We start from the raw sequence: 15846 nt of genomic DNA, 5'->3' as shown, positions 1-15846 counted from the left end.
AAATTGATGGATATATTTATTTTTTATAAAGAGATAAGGAGAAAATATCCCCAATTGTGAACAATTCCACTCTTTAATGTATTTTACAGAAATAGTGCCTATGTGTACCAGGAACCATATACAAGAAATATCACAGAGAAAACTGTTCACTGATAGTTGTCTGGCTGAATGATTAATCCTATAATCACCAGCAGAACACTGTGGAGCAGTAAAGATGAATGACTGAAACAGTTATATCCAATTATATGGATGTTGTTTAGCATAACATTTAAAATAATAAGGCAGGTACACAAAATAACATATACTTAATAATAACAGAAGATTCCATTTACATAAAATTTTAAAACTGAGAAAACTTAGGAAAAATTAGGAATCCAACAGATAGTACCTGATATGGACTGAATGCTTGTGTCTCCCCCAAATTAATATGTCAAAATCCTAATGCTGGGTGTGATTTGGAGATAAGGCATTGGGAACGTAATTAACTCATGGGATGGGATCCTCATGATGAGATTAGCACCCTCATAAGAAGGAGTACAAGAGTTTGTTGCTCATGTGATAATATGATGAGAAGACATCTATCCACAAACCAGAAAATGGGCCCTCACCAAAAACTCAATCTCTTGCATATCTTAGACTACCCTGCCTCTAGAACTGTGAGAAATAAATGTTTGTTGTTGAGGCCACCCACTCTATGGTAATTTGTTAAAGTAGGCCAAGAAGACTAATATGGTATCCTAAAATGAAAAGATGTACTCAACACAATTAACGGGAGTTAGTTTTAGAAAATGGGCTCCTTTTTAGGAAGAGGGACATACTGGGGGCAGTGTTTAAGGTCCTGGCAATATTCTATTCCTTGATCTGTATAGTAATTATATAGCTGAACATTCTACAGTAATTTCTTTTTAAAAACAATTTTAATGTTTATTTTTGAGAGAGAAAGGGGGGGAGGGGCAGAGAGAGAGATGGTGACACAGAATCCTAAGCTGGCTCCAGGCTCTCAGTGGTCATCACAGAGCCTAATGTGGGGCTCAAACTTACAAACTGTGAGATCACGACCTGAACCAGAATCTAACTTAACCAACTGAGCCACCTAGGCACCCTGATTTCTTAAGACATTTATGACTTTATGTACTCCTCATCATGTATTATACTTCACAATATATCTTCTTAAAAGAAAAAAAAAAAACAGAGAAAAGACTAAAAAGAGAACAAGAAGATAATATTAGAAAAAAAATTAATGTTTTATTTATGAGAGAGAGAGAGAGAGAGAGACAGCATGAGCAGGGGACAGTCAGAAAGAGAGGGAGATACAGAATCTGAAGGAGGTTCCAGGCTCTGAGCTAGCTGTCAGCACAGAGCCCGATCCCGAGGCTTGAACCCATGAACCGTGAGATCATGACCTGAGTGGAAGTCAGACGCTTAACCGACGGAACCACCCAGGTGCCCCTAGAAGATAATATTTTTAATGTTTTATTTATTGTTGAGAGAGACGATAATACTCCTCTCTCTCTCTCTCTCTCTCCCAACAATAAATAAAACATTAAAAATATCTTCTCTCTCAACAATAAATTTTAAAAATATTATTTTTCTCTTTTTAGTCTTTTCTCTTTTTTCCTTTTAACTAGATATATTATGAAGTATAATAAATGATGAGGAGAGAGAGAGAGAGACAGCATGAGCAGGGGACGGTCAGAAAGAGAGGGAGATACAGAATCTGAAGGAGGTTCCAGGCTCTCAGCTAGCTGTCAGCACAGAGCCCGATCCCGAGGCTTGAACCCATGAACCGTGAGATCATGACCTGAGTGGAAGTCAGACGCTTAACCGACGGAACCACCCAGGTGCCTCTAGAAGATAATATTTTTAATGTTTTATTTATTGTTGAGAGAGACGATAATACTCCTCATCATTTATTATACTTCATAATATATCTAGTTAAAAGGAAAAAAGAGAAAAGACTAAAAAGAGAAAAATACTATTTTTAAAATTTTATTTATTGTTGAGAGAGAAGATATTTTTAATGTTTTATTTATTGTTGGGAGAGAGAGAGAGAGAGAAAGAGAGTGCACGCACATGAGTGGGGGAGGGGCAGAGAGAGTGGGAGACACAGAATCTGAAGCAGGCTCCAGGTTCTGAGCTGACATAAAAGAGCCTGATGCAGGGCTCAAACTCATGAACCATGAGATCATGACCTGAACCGAGGTCAGATGCTTAACTGACTGAGCCACCCAGGCACTCTAAAAGGATAATTACTTTTTAAGGTGATATATAAGGAAGGTGGGAATTAAGTTCAAGGAAGTATAATACAATAAAGTAGAACTAAAAATTATTTGGGCATGCTTTCCATCTGTGGACTGCTTCATCTTGCCAGGTTGCACTCAGTTTATTGCTTTGCACATAAGCTTGTTAGCTAAAATATAATGCATGCTACAATGACCAAGATGCTAAATGTGGAGGATTGGTAAGACACATGGCTGGCACATGTATAGTTATTTGCATCAATTAGTGAGGAAAAAAATAAGAACTGTAATAGGAAGGTAAAGAAAATTAATCAGAAAAGGCCTGTGCGAGGAAGAAAAAATAAAAAGAACAATAAAGTTGAATCAAAACTAATTAATGTAGTTTACCTTTAAAATTAAGAGAATAATTACAATGCCCTTAATTTACAATGTTTAAATATTTAAATATCTGAGAATGTAACTGTGTTCAAATACCACGGTACATATTTTTGCAAATATGGATGATTACTATTTCAGATGTCACATTACAAACACTTCTTACATATCTGAAGGGAGAGGAAAAAATATCACAGGTTGATGTTTTAAAATATTATTTTTATTCCTAGCATGAGAAAAATAATTTCTTGATTTCTCAGTGTTCAGATTTATTACTATTGTATGAGACAATTTACCGAAATAATTCTAGAATGGCTCTGAATATGAGGCCATGGAAACAGTTTGCCTCTTTATTACTTGTGCATTATTAAACTTACCAGTTAAGTAATTAGAGTTTCTAAATAGTATGTATACGTGAAACTGCTTAGTGACTTGTGACAGAAAAAGTATGATTAGAGAGAAAGCCAATGAAGTGTTTGTCTCCATAGCTAAAGTGAAGTGAAGAGTTTAGGCAATCACTTGCTTAATTCAAGCATTAAAACTGTTTTTGCTTCAATTGCCTAGATAATCAAAATCAAGCTGCTGGGAATTTTGCCTAAATTTTCTAAGCAGTTTGTTCCATCTTTAAATGGAATTGGCCATAGAAATGTAACTTCTAAACTTTGTGGTGCTGTTATTTATAGGGAAAGCAATAAAACTTGCCACTCTCACCAAATATTGGGGAAACAGTGGGTTAAATAGGAAAAAGTGAAGGGTTTTCAAACTTTTGTTCTGAATTACTCAGGTTACTGTGTGTCCTTTGCCTCTACAACTTGCTCCTCCCTTATTCCCCTTGTCTCTGATTTCTTCTACTTCTAACACATACAAGTTTGTGAACTATTCAACTCCTTCAAAAAAGTTAGGTCATTAACATATGTGTTATCTCACATTTGGAAGTGTGCATAGTTGGTGAAAGATGCACGTTTAGTGACAAATTGTCTGATGAATCAAGAAATATTACAGCCAAGAGCTCATTGGAGTCACGCAAGAGGAGAAGAAGCTACCTTCAGACAATAGCATCATGACATGTTCAAGCATCAGTAAACCATTCACTGTGGACAGAATACAGTGGTGTTTGCAGTGCTGGGGTTGATAGAATGCAGTGGTGGAATGTCAAGAGATGATCATGGAGAACATAAAAGTTTATGAATAAACTGTTGAACTCCCTGGTCTGTTCAATAGTTTACCACCAGACTTCTTTATGTGAGAAAGAGACAAAGCCAGACTTTTGAAAGATCACATAGGCAGCAAAGAGAATGGGCTAAAGTAGAGAGAAAAGAGTGACTGAGCAGACAATTAAAAGATGGTTGGAAAAGCTCATGCTCTCAATAGCAAGAAGTATAGAGAAAAGAGTACAGATTTTGGGAATAACTCTGAGGGGTAACAGATGGAAAGTGTTGCATATCCATTATAGGAGATCATCTAGGGAAAGTGTATATAAGGAAGAAATAAAGCAGAGCTAGATCAAAATTCCTGTAATCAGGAAAGTATAATAAGGCAACAATGATGGAAGTACTAATGAAGTGAACTGCCAATAAATAGAGAGAAGAACCATAGAGAAATTAGAGCTTTTGTCCTTGAATCTTTGTCTTGAAACCCTAGGTATAAATGCATACTGTTCCATAATTACCATTCAATTCCCTTTTACTTGCTTCAACTCAAACATGTCGAGTGAATGGGTCAAATACCTAAATATTTAGGGGCTCCTGGGTGGTTTACTCGGTTAATCGTCCGACTTCGGCTCAGGTCATGACGATTCATGGGTTCGAGCCCCGCGTCGGGGTCTGTGCTAACAGCTAGCTCAGAGCCTGGAGCCCATCTTTGGATTCTGTGTCTCCCTCTCTCTCTGACCCTCCCATGCTCGTGCTGTCTCTCTCTGGCTCTCAAAAATAAATAAAAAACATTAAAACATTTTTTAATCTAAGTATTTAAATAAAAGTGGAATAAAACCTGAAAAATGCAAATTTTACTAGTTATTTCTATATATGTATGTAAATATATATACATATAAAGTAGACATTTATTTCTCATATTTATTGGACTTTCTTAAGTAAACTAATCAGTTTTGTGGTAGATTATGTTTTACCAAAAATTTTTTGTAGCATTTTGATTTAAATATATATATGGTTTTAAAAATCAAGAGTTTTGAAATTTAGGGTTATCAAATGAAAGGAGAACTTTTCCTCCAGGCCAGCATCTTCTGATATATATCTCTGCATAATTAGAACATATTCTATGAACACTATCCAACACCCATCCATTCTTTTGTACTTATATGGCTCCATTCCTTTTTCTCTACTGTCGTGCTCATTACATGGTAGCAAAGTATTATTCTACACATTTATCTTGACATCCTTTGAAACAAGCACAGTGTCTGATGCTAATTATATACCTAATAACTAGAATATTTTCAAAAAATTATATTGACATTTGCCAGACTATTAGTGACCTCTTAGACTGTCTGCTATCAAAAACATTACCCATTCATCAGCCAATGGGCATTTGGCTATTATAGATAATGCTGCTGTAACCATCATGGTGCATGTATCCCTTCCAATGAGCATTTTTGTTTTCTTTGGTTAAAAACCTAGTAATGTAATTGCTGGATTGTAGGCTAGTTCTATTTTTAACTTTTCATGGAAACTCCATATGTTTCCCAGAGTGGCTACACCAGTTTACATTCCTACCAACAGTGCAAGAGAGTTCTCTTTCCTCTACAACCTCACCAACACCTGTTTTCTTTCTTTTTCTTTTTTTCTTTAGATTTTTTAAAAGTTTCTGTATTTATTTTGAGAGAGAAACAGAACACACAAATATGGGAGAGGCAGAGAGAAAGAGAGAGAGGGAGAGAGAGAGAGAGAGAGAGAGAGAATCCTAAGCAGGCTCTTCACTGCCAGAACAGAGATCAGTGTGAGGTTCAAACCCACGAACACTGAGATCATGACCTCAGCTGAAGTCAAGACCTGATGCTTAACTGACTGAGCTACCCAGGTGCCACAACACCTGCTGTGTTCTGTGTTGCTGATTTTAGCCATTGTGATAGCTGTGAGGTGATAGCGAATTGTAGTTTTGACTTGTATTTCCCTGATGATAACTAATGTTAAGCATCTTTTCATATGTCTGTTAGCAATCTGTGTGTCCTCTTTGGAGAAATGTCTCCTCATGTCTTCTGTCATTTTTAAATTGGATTATTTGTTTTGGGGGTATTGAATTTTATAAATTATTTATGTATTTTGGATGTTATCCCTTTACCAGATATGTTATTTATAAATACCTCTCTCATTCCATAAATTGTCCTTTAGATTTAGTTGATTGTCTTCTTTGCAGGGCAGAAGCTTTTTATCTTGATGAAATCTCAATGGTTTATTTCTGCTCTTGTTTCCCATTCCTCAGGAGAGATATCTAGAAAGAAGTTGCCCTGACTGATATCAAAGAAGCTACTGCCTGCGTTCATCTCTAGAATTTTTACTGTTTCAGGCCTCACATTTAGTTCCTTAATCCTTTTTTCTAGTTAAATTTGCAAAATGTAGAGAAAAGAAAAAAATTCTAAAAGCATCAAGACAAAAGAAGTCCATCCCTAAATTACAAGGGAAGACAAATAATCTGAGATGCAGATCTCTCCACAGAAACTTGGCATACAAGAAGGGGGTGCCATAATATATCCAACATGCTGAATGGGGAATGTCTGCAGCTGAGAATACTCCATTCAGCAAGGCTATCATTCAGAATAGGAGAGAGTGCTTCCCAGACAAAAACTAAAGGAACTTGTGACCACTAAAGCTGCCCTTCAAGAATATTAAAGAGGATACTTTGAATGAAAAGGTCAAAAGCCACAAGGACTAGAAAGGAACAAATAAAATATCCAGAAGCAACAACAAATTAAAAAATGCACTAAATTCATATCTAGCAATAATTACTCTGAATGTAAATGGACTAAAAGCTCCATTCAAAAGATATAGGGTCAGAATGGATAATCCATTTTGAATTTATTTTTATGTTTGGTGGAAGAAAGTGGTCTAGTTTCATTCTTTTGCATGTTGCTGTCCAGTTTTCCCAGTAAAAAGTAATCCATTTAAAACTTGGTCAAAAGACAAAAATAGCAAGTTTCCCAAAGAAGATATACAGTTGGCCAACAGACACATGAAAAGATGCCCAACATCACTCCTCATCAGGGAAATACAAATCAAAACTACAAGAGCTATCACCTCACACCTGTCAGAATGGCTAAAATCAATATCATAGGAAACAACAACTTACCCTCTTGCACTGCTGGTAAGAATGCAAACTGTTGAAGCCACTAAGGAAAAACAGTGTGGAGGTCCCATGAAAAGTTAAAAATAGAACTACTCTATCATCTAGCAATTGCACTACTAGGTATTCAAACCAAAGAATACAAAAATACTAAATCAGAGGGATACATGAACTTTGATGCTTATGGCAGCATTATCTACAATAGCCAGGTTATGAAAACAGTCCAAGTGTCCACTGACTGGTAAATGGATAAAGAAGAGGTGGTATTTATAGATACAATGGAGTATTATTCAGACATAAATATGAATAAGATCTTGTCACTTGAAGTGAGGTGGATGGAGCTAGAGTATTATGCTCTTATTATGAAATAAGTCATTTAGATAAAGACAAATACTATATGTTTTTGCTCATATGTGGAATTTTAGAAACAAAATGAGCAAAGGAAAAAGAAGCGAAAGAGGCAAACCAAGAAAAGGCTCTTAACTATGGAGAACAAACTGATGGTTACCAGAGGGGAAGTGGGTGAGGGGTATGGATTAAGCAGGTCCTGGGGATACAACGGTACATTTGTTGTGATGAGCCCTGAGTGTTGTATGTAGGCACTGAATCACTAAACTGTACACCTGAAACTAATATTACACTATATGTTAACAAAATGGAATTTAAATAAAAACTTAAAAATATATACACACTACCCAAGGAAAATAAAGTAATGCTATCTCTAACCTTCCTAATAAATTATGTTTAAATATTATCATTTTGAACTCATGGTCTTTAAAAAATGTGTTAATGATAAAAAATTATGTTAATATTTTTCTTTTGATTTGTTAATCAGAATGATAGTGTGGCTTGCCTACTAACTCAGTCATTACTAGGTCCTCAGAGGTCTTTAATATCCAGGTTAACTCAAGACTTAATACCATTATTACCTCATAAACAGGAAGCAGCCTCCATTATCATTTAATTCCTGTGGTACCTGTACTGGAAAGGTTTCAATTATAAATAAAAGTTGCTGCTGTTTGGAGCACAAACAACTTTGCTGGACAAAAATCCAATAACAATTGAGCAACCCAATTGCTAGCATAATTTCCCTAAGGAGCAATCCTTTCCATGATGCTAGCCAAAGAGCTCATGTCTCTTTCATGTTGTACCTGTATTCCATAGAAGACTACTGATTTCTATATTAACTCTCAGAGAGCCTGACCTCCTTATAACAGGGCATGTGTGTTTCCATCTGAATTGCCACTGAGAGTGGCTATCTGCTTGAATCATTTTCTCTAGTTCCTATGGGTTCCTTGAGAATAATACATATACATATTTATGATGTGGCTTCATTCAGTTAGAAGTCAAAAATAGCTGCTTAATAAAAGCAATGATGTGTTTTAAAATGGATAGTAAATCTTATCATTCTCAATACAAATGCATGCTGTTAACCCTGAATCCCTAAACTTTTATGAAAGCAGACCTCTCTTGTCATCATCATAGAATAAGACATTTAACTTTATGCCTACCAACCTGGGTTTAGAACACAGGATGGAAAACAAACAAACAAACAAACACATTATACTGAGTTGGTCTTACTGTATATTCAGCTCTGAATTCTGCCATTTTGTCCCTGACAGTTGTACATACAGGCATATTAACAGAAAAGTATGGGAACTGAATTCAGCATTAACCTGAAATATGAACTTGGCCATTTTTATATTTGTTACCCTATCCTCCATACTATCACGCTTTGATTCTGCATGGCCATGACTTCCTGCCATAAGTATACAATAACACCAAGCTGTATCTTTGAATACTTTATCTCATTTAAGTGTTATATAAACCTAACTTTGTTAGAAAATTAATTAACAGGAAGTCTCCTATGGTATTCTTTACAAAGTTATTTCATTCTCAATGATTTACTAACAAAATAAACTAGAATGTTTGAATTTTAATCTTCAGGATAAGTAGTAGTAGTTGTTGCTACTGTTTCTGTTTTAGCGAACTACCTTCAAATAATTACACATATCTGGACATATATCTTAAGCCTCACTGGATCCCATTATCCCTCAACATCTCTCTGGGCTCACAGAGGGCTCAGTGCCTCTTCAAAGGGCTTTCACCTGATTAAGTCAAGGCCACTAATCTTTTTTATTAACTCAGAATCAACTGATTCAAAACTGTAATTATGTTTGCAAAATCCTCATCTTTGTCTTGTTTTCTTGGCTAGAAGAAAATCACAGATCTCATGAAGAGAGTCACATTCAAGAGGAGGACCTTAAGATAGTGCATGAGCACTATGGAGATGAGAATCACAGGGGCATAGCTTAGATGAAAGGCCAAACATATGGGCAGAGTCAACCAAAATTTCTAATAGATTAAATAAATGGTTCAAAGTAAAATAGAGGGTTAAGGGGCAACCTTTAGATTTTTGCCTGAAAGAAAGAAGGACTACGGAGTTGTGCCTCTACTCACTTATCCTGGGGCGAGTAGAGGAAGATGTAAATGTCTGTAGAGGACAAGAGAAATCAAATTATTTGTTTTGGACATGTTAAGTTCAGAGTGTCAACTGTACATCAAATTAGATATTGAGCAGATCATTTACCATACAGGTCTGGAAGTCAGAGGAGAGTTCAAAGGAAAAGCTATAAATTTGTGGGTATTACAATAGAGACAATAGGTAAAGCCAACTGTCTGGATGTACTCCTTGAAGAAAGGGCCAACTGGAGAGAAAAGGACTGAATGCTTAAGAGTGAGAAATTCCAAGATTTAGAAGAATAAAAGAGAAATGCAGAGACAGTTAAGAAAAATGGGCTGGAGCTTCTAGTGACATGTGAAGAAGGTAATCACAGGTCTACTTGAAACCAAACAAATGAGCTTTAAAGTGTAGAATGAATGAGCAACTGCTTTGACTATCATTGAGTGACCCAAAACAATGAAAATTTGTATCTAATATAAGGAAGAATTGAAAATATCTTATTTGCAGGTGAAATGATACTATATATAGAAAACCCAAAAGCGGGTACCTGGATGGCTCACTCAGTTGAGCGTCCAATTCTTAATTTCAGCTCAGGTTGTGATCCCAGGGTTGTGGGATCAAATCCCACATTTGAGGATCAAATTTGTGGGATCAAATCCCACATTTGTGGGATCAAATCCACATCCTACTTGAGATTTTCTTTCTCTCACTCTGTTCCTCTCCCTCATACTGAAGAGAGAGAGAGAGAGAGAGAGAGAGAGAGAGAAAGAAAGAAAGAAAGAAAGAAAGAAAGAAAGAGAAAGAAAGAAAGAAAGAAAGAAAGAAAGAAAGAAAGAAAGAAAGACAGACAGACAGACAGGAAGGAAGGAAGACAGACAGATAGGAAGAAAGAAAACCCAAAAGACTCTACCAACAAATTATTTAAAATAAATGAATTCAGTAAACATGTTGGATTACAAAATTAACATACAGAAATATGTTGTGATTTTATAAACCAATAATGAGAGTTAAGAAATTTAAGGAAACAATCCCATCCTATTTATAATAGCAATAAAACAATAAATACCTAGGAAGAAATTTAACCAAGGAGATGAAAGACCCATACACTGAAAACTATTAAGACACTGATGAAAAAAACTTAAGACAACAAGAACAAACAGAAAGATATTTAGTGCTCACAGAATGCAAGGATATTCTTAAAATATTATACTCCCCAAAGTAATCTACAGATTTAAGACCGTTCCCATCAAGATACATATTGCATTTTTCATGCAATCCTAACAAATAATCCTAAATGAGTATGGAACCACCTAATAGCCAAAGCAATTTTGAGAAAGAACAAAGCTGGACATTTCACAGTTCCTGATTTCAAGATATACTGAAAAACTATAGTAATCAAAAGAGTATGGTGTTGGCACAAAAATAGACATGTAGGTCAATGGAAGAATATAAAGATTCCAGTAATAAAACTGTAATTATATTAATCAACAGTAAAGGAGGGAAGAATACACAATGGGGGAAAAGGCAGTCTTTTCAGTAATTAGTTCTGGGAATATTGGACGGATACATGCAAAAGAAAAAAATGAAACTGGACCACATTCTTACTTACCCTACACTTTAAAATTAACTTAAAATGGAATAAAAACATAAATGTGAGACCTGAAACCATAAAACTTCTAAATTTTTTAATGCTTATATATTTTTGAGAAGGAGACAGAGATAGAACGTGACTGTGGCAGGGGCAGAGAGAGAGGGAGACACAGAATCTGACGCAGGCTCCAGGCTCTGAGCTGTTAGTACAAAACCTAAAACAGGCTCAAACTCACAGTGAGATCATGACTTTGCCCGAAGTTGGACGCTTAAACGACTGAGCCACCCAGGTACCCAAGAAACCATAAAAGTTCTAAAGAAAAACATAGGCAGTAATCTCTTGGACATCAGTCTTAGCAATAAATTTACTGATATGTCTCCTCAGACAAGGGAAACAAAAGCAAAATTAAACTGTTGGGACAACACCAAGATGAAAAGCTTTGTACAGTGAAGGAAACTAACATAATGCAAAAGCAAACTATGACTGGGAGATGATATATCAAATAAATTGTTGACATCTAAAATATGTAAAGATTTCATATAACTTAAAAGTCCAATTAAAAATGGGCAGAATAGACATTTTTCCAAAGAAGACATACAGATGACCAACAGACACATGAAAAGATGTTCAACATCACTATCATCAAGGAAATGCTAACCGAAACCACATGAGATATCACTTCACACCAGTTAGAATGGCTAGTATCAAAAAGTCAAAAAAAAAAAAAAATAGAAGTGCTGGTGAGGGTGTAAAGAAAAGGGAACCCTCCTGTGCTATCGGTGGGAATGTAAATTAGTGGAGCTACTATGGAAAACAGTATGAAGGTTCCCCAAAAAATTAAAAAATAGAAATGTCATATCCAGTAATTCCACTACTGTGTATTTACCTACCCTCCCAAGAAAATAACTCAAAAAGATATATGCACCCCTATGTTTATTGCAGTGTTATTTACAATAGCCAAGAATATGGAAGCAACCCAAGTGTCCATAGATAGATGAATGGATAAAGAATGTGTAGTATAAATGTTTTTCTTATTTTCTTATTTTTATATGTATGTATGTATATATACACACACACACACACACACACACATATATATATACATATATATACATCTTGTGGGAGTGAATGGTTACATATAAAAAATTTATATTTTTTATATTTTTATATTTATATTTTACATTTTCTTATATATATATATAAGAAATATATATATATAAGATATATATCTTATATATATATAAGAAATATATTATATATCTTATATATATTATATATATCTTATATATATATATTTCTTATATATATATATATGTATATATATATACATATCCTGTGGGAGCGAATGGTTACAAAGAAGAAAGAGAGTGTACTTCAAAAGAACAGGGCTTACATAGTGGAGAAAAAATGGTATTTGTGACAAAAGAGGAAAGTGATACTTTAGGTAAGAACAAGGAGGATTCATCCAGTGAACTAATAGGGAAGACCAGCTTCTCAGTACAGATGAAGGATAGACCAGAAGTCTTAGTTAAAGGTACCAAGCAGGGTAGGATAATTTGCACTGCCTATGAAGATGATTAATGATCTATAATTTGACTTTCAAAGATTATTTCCTGTCATGAAAATCTATACTTCTATGACCAGAAAGAATGTTTGCATTTTTTAGTCATTTATGTTACAGCTTAAGGGAAATATTTTCTAAAACAATGTTTTGGATTACTGGTCATTTAAAAAGTAACCTTTATTTAATTATTTTGAGAGAGAAAGAGAGAGAGGGAGGGCATGAGCAGGGGAGAGGCAGAGAGAAGGAGAGAGAGAATCACAGACTCCGTGCTGTCAGTGCAGAGCCCAACATGGGTCTTGAACTCAAGAAACATGATCATGACCTGAGCCGAAATCAAAAGTCAGAAGCTTAACTGACTGGAGATGCCCCACTGGTCTTTTTTTTTTTTTTTTTAACTCTACTGGTACAAACTCTGAGCCACCCATTGCATTAGTGTACCTCTAACACAATCTAATTCACCTATGGTATGTAAAGTGCTTTCAAGATTTTGCATATAATACAGCAATGGGTAAATGTATGATTTCTGATCTCTTGTTACCATACTTCAAGGGTGGAATAAAACATAATTACTTAACAAAATCCAAATAATATGTGTCTATGATTATTTTAGATAAATTTATCTCAGGCTTTATTTCCTATTTATGAGTTTTCTCATTCTTCCTTACTATGTATGAGAGAGGGAAACTGAATGGACTTCACTTTAGAAAGCTTCCATGCCTGCTCTTTCCATGCTAGACCTCATTTACTGATGTTCTATATTTCATCTTGCATCCTAGTAAACCAAAGATGCTATGTTCCCACTCCAAGGGAGAATTGATAAAGTCAATCATTCTCTGAGTTTCATCCCAGGCGCCTATATACCTGACAATATCTAAGAATAACCAGATCCCAAGAATGTTCCAGAACATTAGCTTTGAACAAACCTTGATCTACACTGGCCTGTCTTTGATGATGTATGTAATAATACCTGTCACTAGCCTTTGATTAGACCCTACCCTGATGCCTGTAAAACATGTACCCTGGACCCCTTTCCAATATAAGCCTCTAACCCCAGGTGACATAAAGACTCACTTTTCTGAATTTCCCAACACTGCATCTGGTATACTCTATAACTTATGCTACTTAACAAACTCTGCTCTCACTTTCTCCTGCATGACCCCTTCGTTTGGACCTTGGACCCAGCACAAGTCATATATACAATTGTCTACAATAAATCCTAGAGTTAATGGCAAACTTTGATGAAGATTCCAATTTATATGTTATATGTTTTCTTTTCTAAAGAAAATCACTATAATGTATTTTAACAACGAATCTAAAAATATATATCATAAAATGATAAAACACACAAGAGAAATACATGTGCTAATTGCATTTTCGTAATCCATTCCTCAAATATTACATCCCAGAATTACTGTGAATATGAATATGTTAATGAATTCATCCTTTCCTTGGAGGTCTCTAGAAGTAAAAACATTGTCAGCTTTATTACAAGCTATATGGATTGTAACTTTCATGTTTACTGTTTCACATATATCTCTTTCCATTTTATGCTATTATCTTATTACGTTGTCTACATCATTTAACAGTTATAATAACAAATAGTTAGAGGTGTATTTTAACATTATGAAATTGATATATTTTATCTGGTTATTCTAGGTGAATAAATTCCTCATTTTTAATTATTTACTAAGAACCAATAACATGGTGGATGAAATGAGAGAAAAAATATTTATGTTTGAATTACTTCTCAGAGGGAAAAAGGTTTCTATTACCAAACTTTCCCTATTTATATTTCACATAATTAAAATGTTCATGCTCAGAGAACAAATTGGATCCCATTATTAAATTAAGCATTATGATGGTGCAAAATTGCAAGAAGTGTGTATTGCCAGTGGGCATTTCAAACTGCTAGGCTCTGATGACATTCCAGATAGTAAAAACATCCAAAATAAAAGCTATGTGGAAGCAATGTGTTTCTGGCAAGTGTGACTCAAATTAATGTGTTCATTTGCAAACTCTAAATAATCATAATTTATTATAATTTCATTTTTTGTACAAAACTGACCCTGTATTGAAATAATAGTCCAGTCAAAACCCAGAGGAGGATCCAGTCTGAAATTTCTAGTGAATTAAATGTCTTAGAATATCATCTCTGAACAGATATGAAAGGCATATGACAATCATACAAAGAAGTTTGAATTTCAATGTATGAGTATGACTCTACTAATGTTTCCCTGAAAACTCTGCACTGTGTGTACTTAACTGATCTAAAATTATTTTCATTTTCTATAAAGGTCTTAGTATTTCATTTGGCAGATTGGTTCAAGACAAAAATAGACAAAGTTATAAGTACCTACCTTTTCTGAGCTTCAGTGAAGCAGGAAAGACAACTTTAGTGATTTTTAAATACATTATTTAACCCTAAACTCAGAGTACTTGGAAGTGTATTATTTCCAGATCTATTCTATCCATACAGACTATAAATGTATTTTATTGTGTGTGCTAAAACTTATACTTTTATCCATATCTTAAATAGCTCCTAAAATAAAGTTTCCAAATTGTTATGTTTCCCATCAAACTATACCTTAATACATTAGTATAGGTACTTCTTTTGTTCTTTCTTTTCTTCTTTCTTTTCTTTTCTTTTTTCTTTTCTTTTCCTTTCTTCTCCTTCCTTTCCTTTCCTCTTCCTCCTTCCTCCCTTTTGAAAGAGCATGAGCAGGAGAGAGGCAGAGGCGGGTAGGGTAGGACAGAGAAGAAAAGAAACAGAGAGAGAGAGAGAGAGAGAAAGAGGGAGAGGGAGAGGGGGAGGGGGGAAAGGAGGGAGGGGGGGAGGGAGAGAGAGAATCTTAAGCAAGATCTATGCCCAGAACAGAGTCCAATGAGGGGCTCAATCTCATGACACAATGTGATATCATGACCTGAGCTGAAATCAAGAGGTGGACACTTACCCGACTGAGCCACTCAGGTGTTCCTCTATTATTTCTAGATATTCTATAATGTAAAATATATATATTTTTTCCTTATGCTCATGGCAAATATTCTCAATGCCACCTCTTTGAGAAGTGTGTAATTACCTACTGTTAGATTCATCAGTCTGGAAGAATAAAAAAAAGTATGCTCTTATCACCTAGTTCAGAATCTTTTCTATATTTTCTTCCTAAAAATCATTCTAATTAAAAAATATTAATTTTGTGAAGAGAGGTTGGATCAATCAGTTAACCATTTGACTCTTGATTTCAACTCAGGTCATCATCTTTCAGCTGAGGAGTTCAAGCCCTGCTGACAGTACAGCACCTGCTTGGGATTGTCTGTCTCCCTC

Source organism: Hyaena hyaena, unplaced genomic scaffold (assembly GCF_003009895.1).
Source record: "Hyaena hyaena isolate Hyena2069 unplaced genomic scaffold, ASM300989v1 scaffold_717, whole genome shotgun sequence".
Classification (NCBI taxonomy): domain Eukaryota; kingdom Metazoa; phylum Chordata; class Mammalia; order Carnivora; family Hyaenidae; genus Hyaena; species Hyaena hyaena.
Note: the sequence above shows the minus strand (reverse complement) of the source record.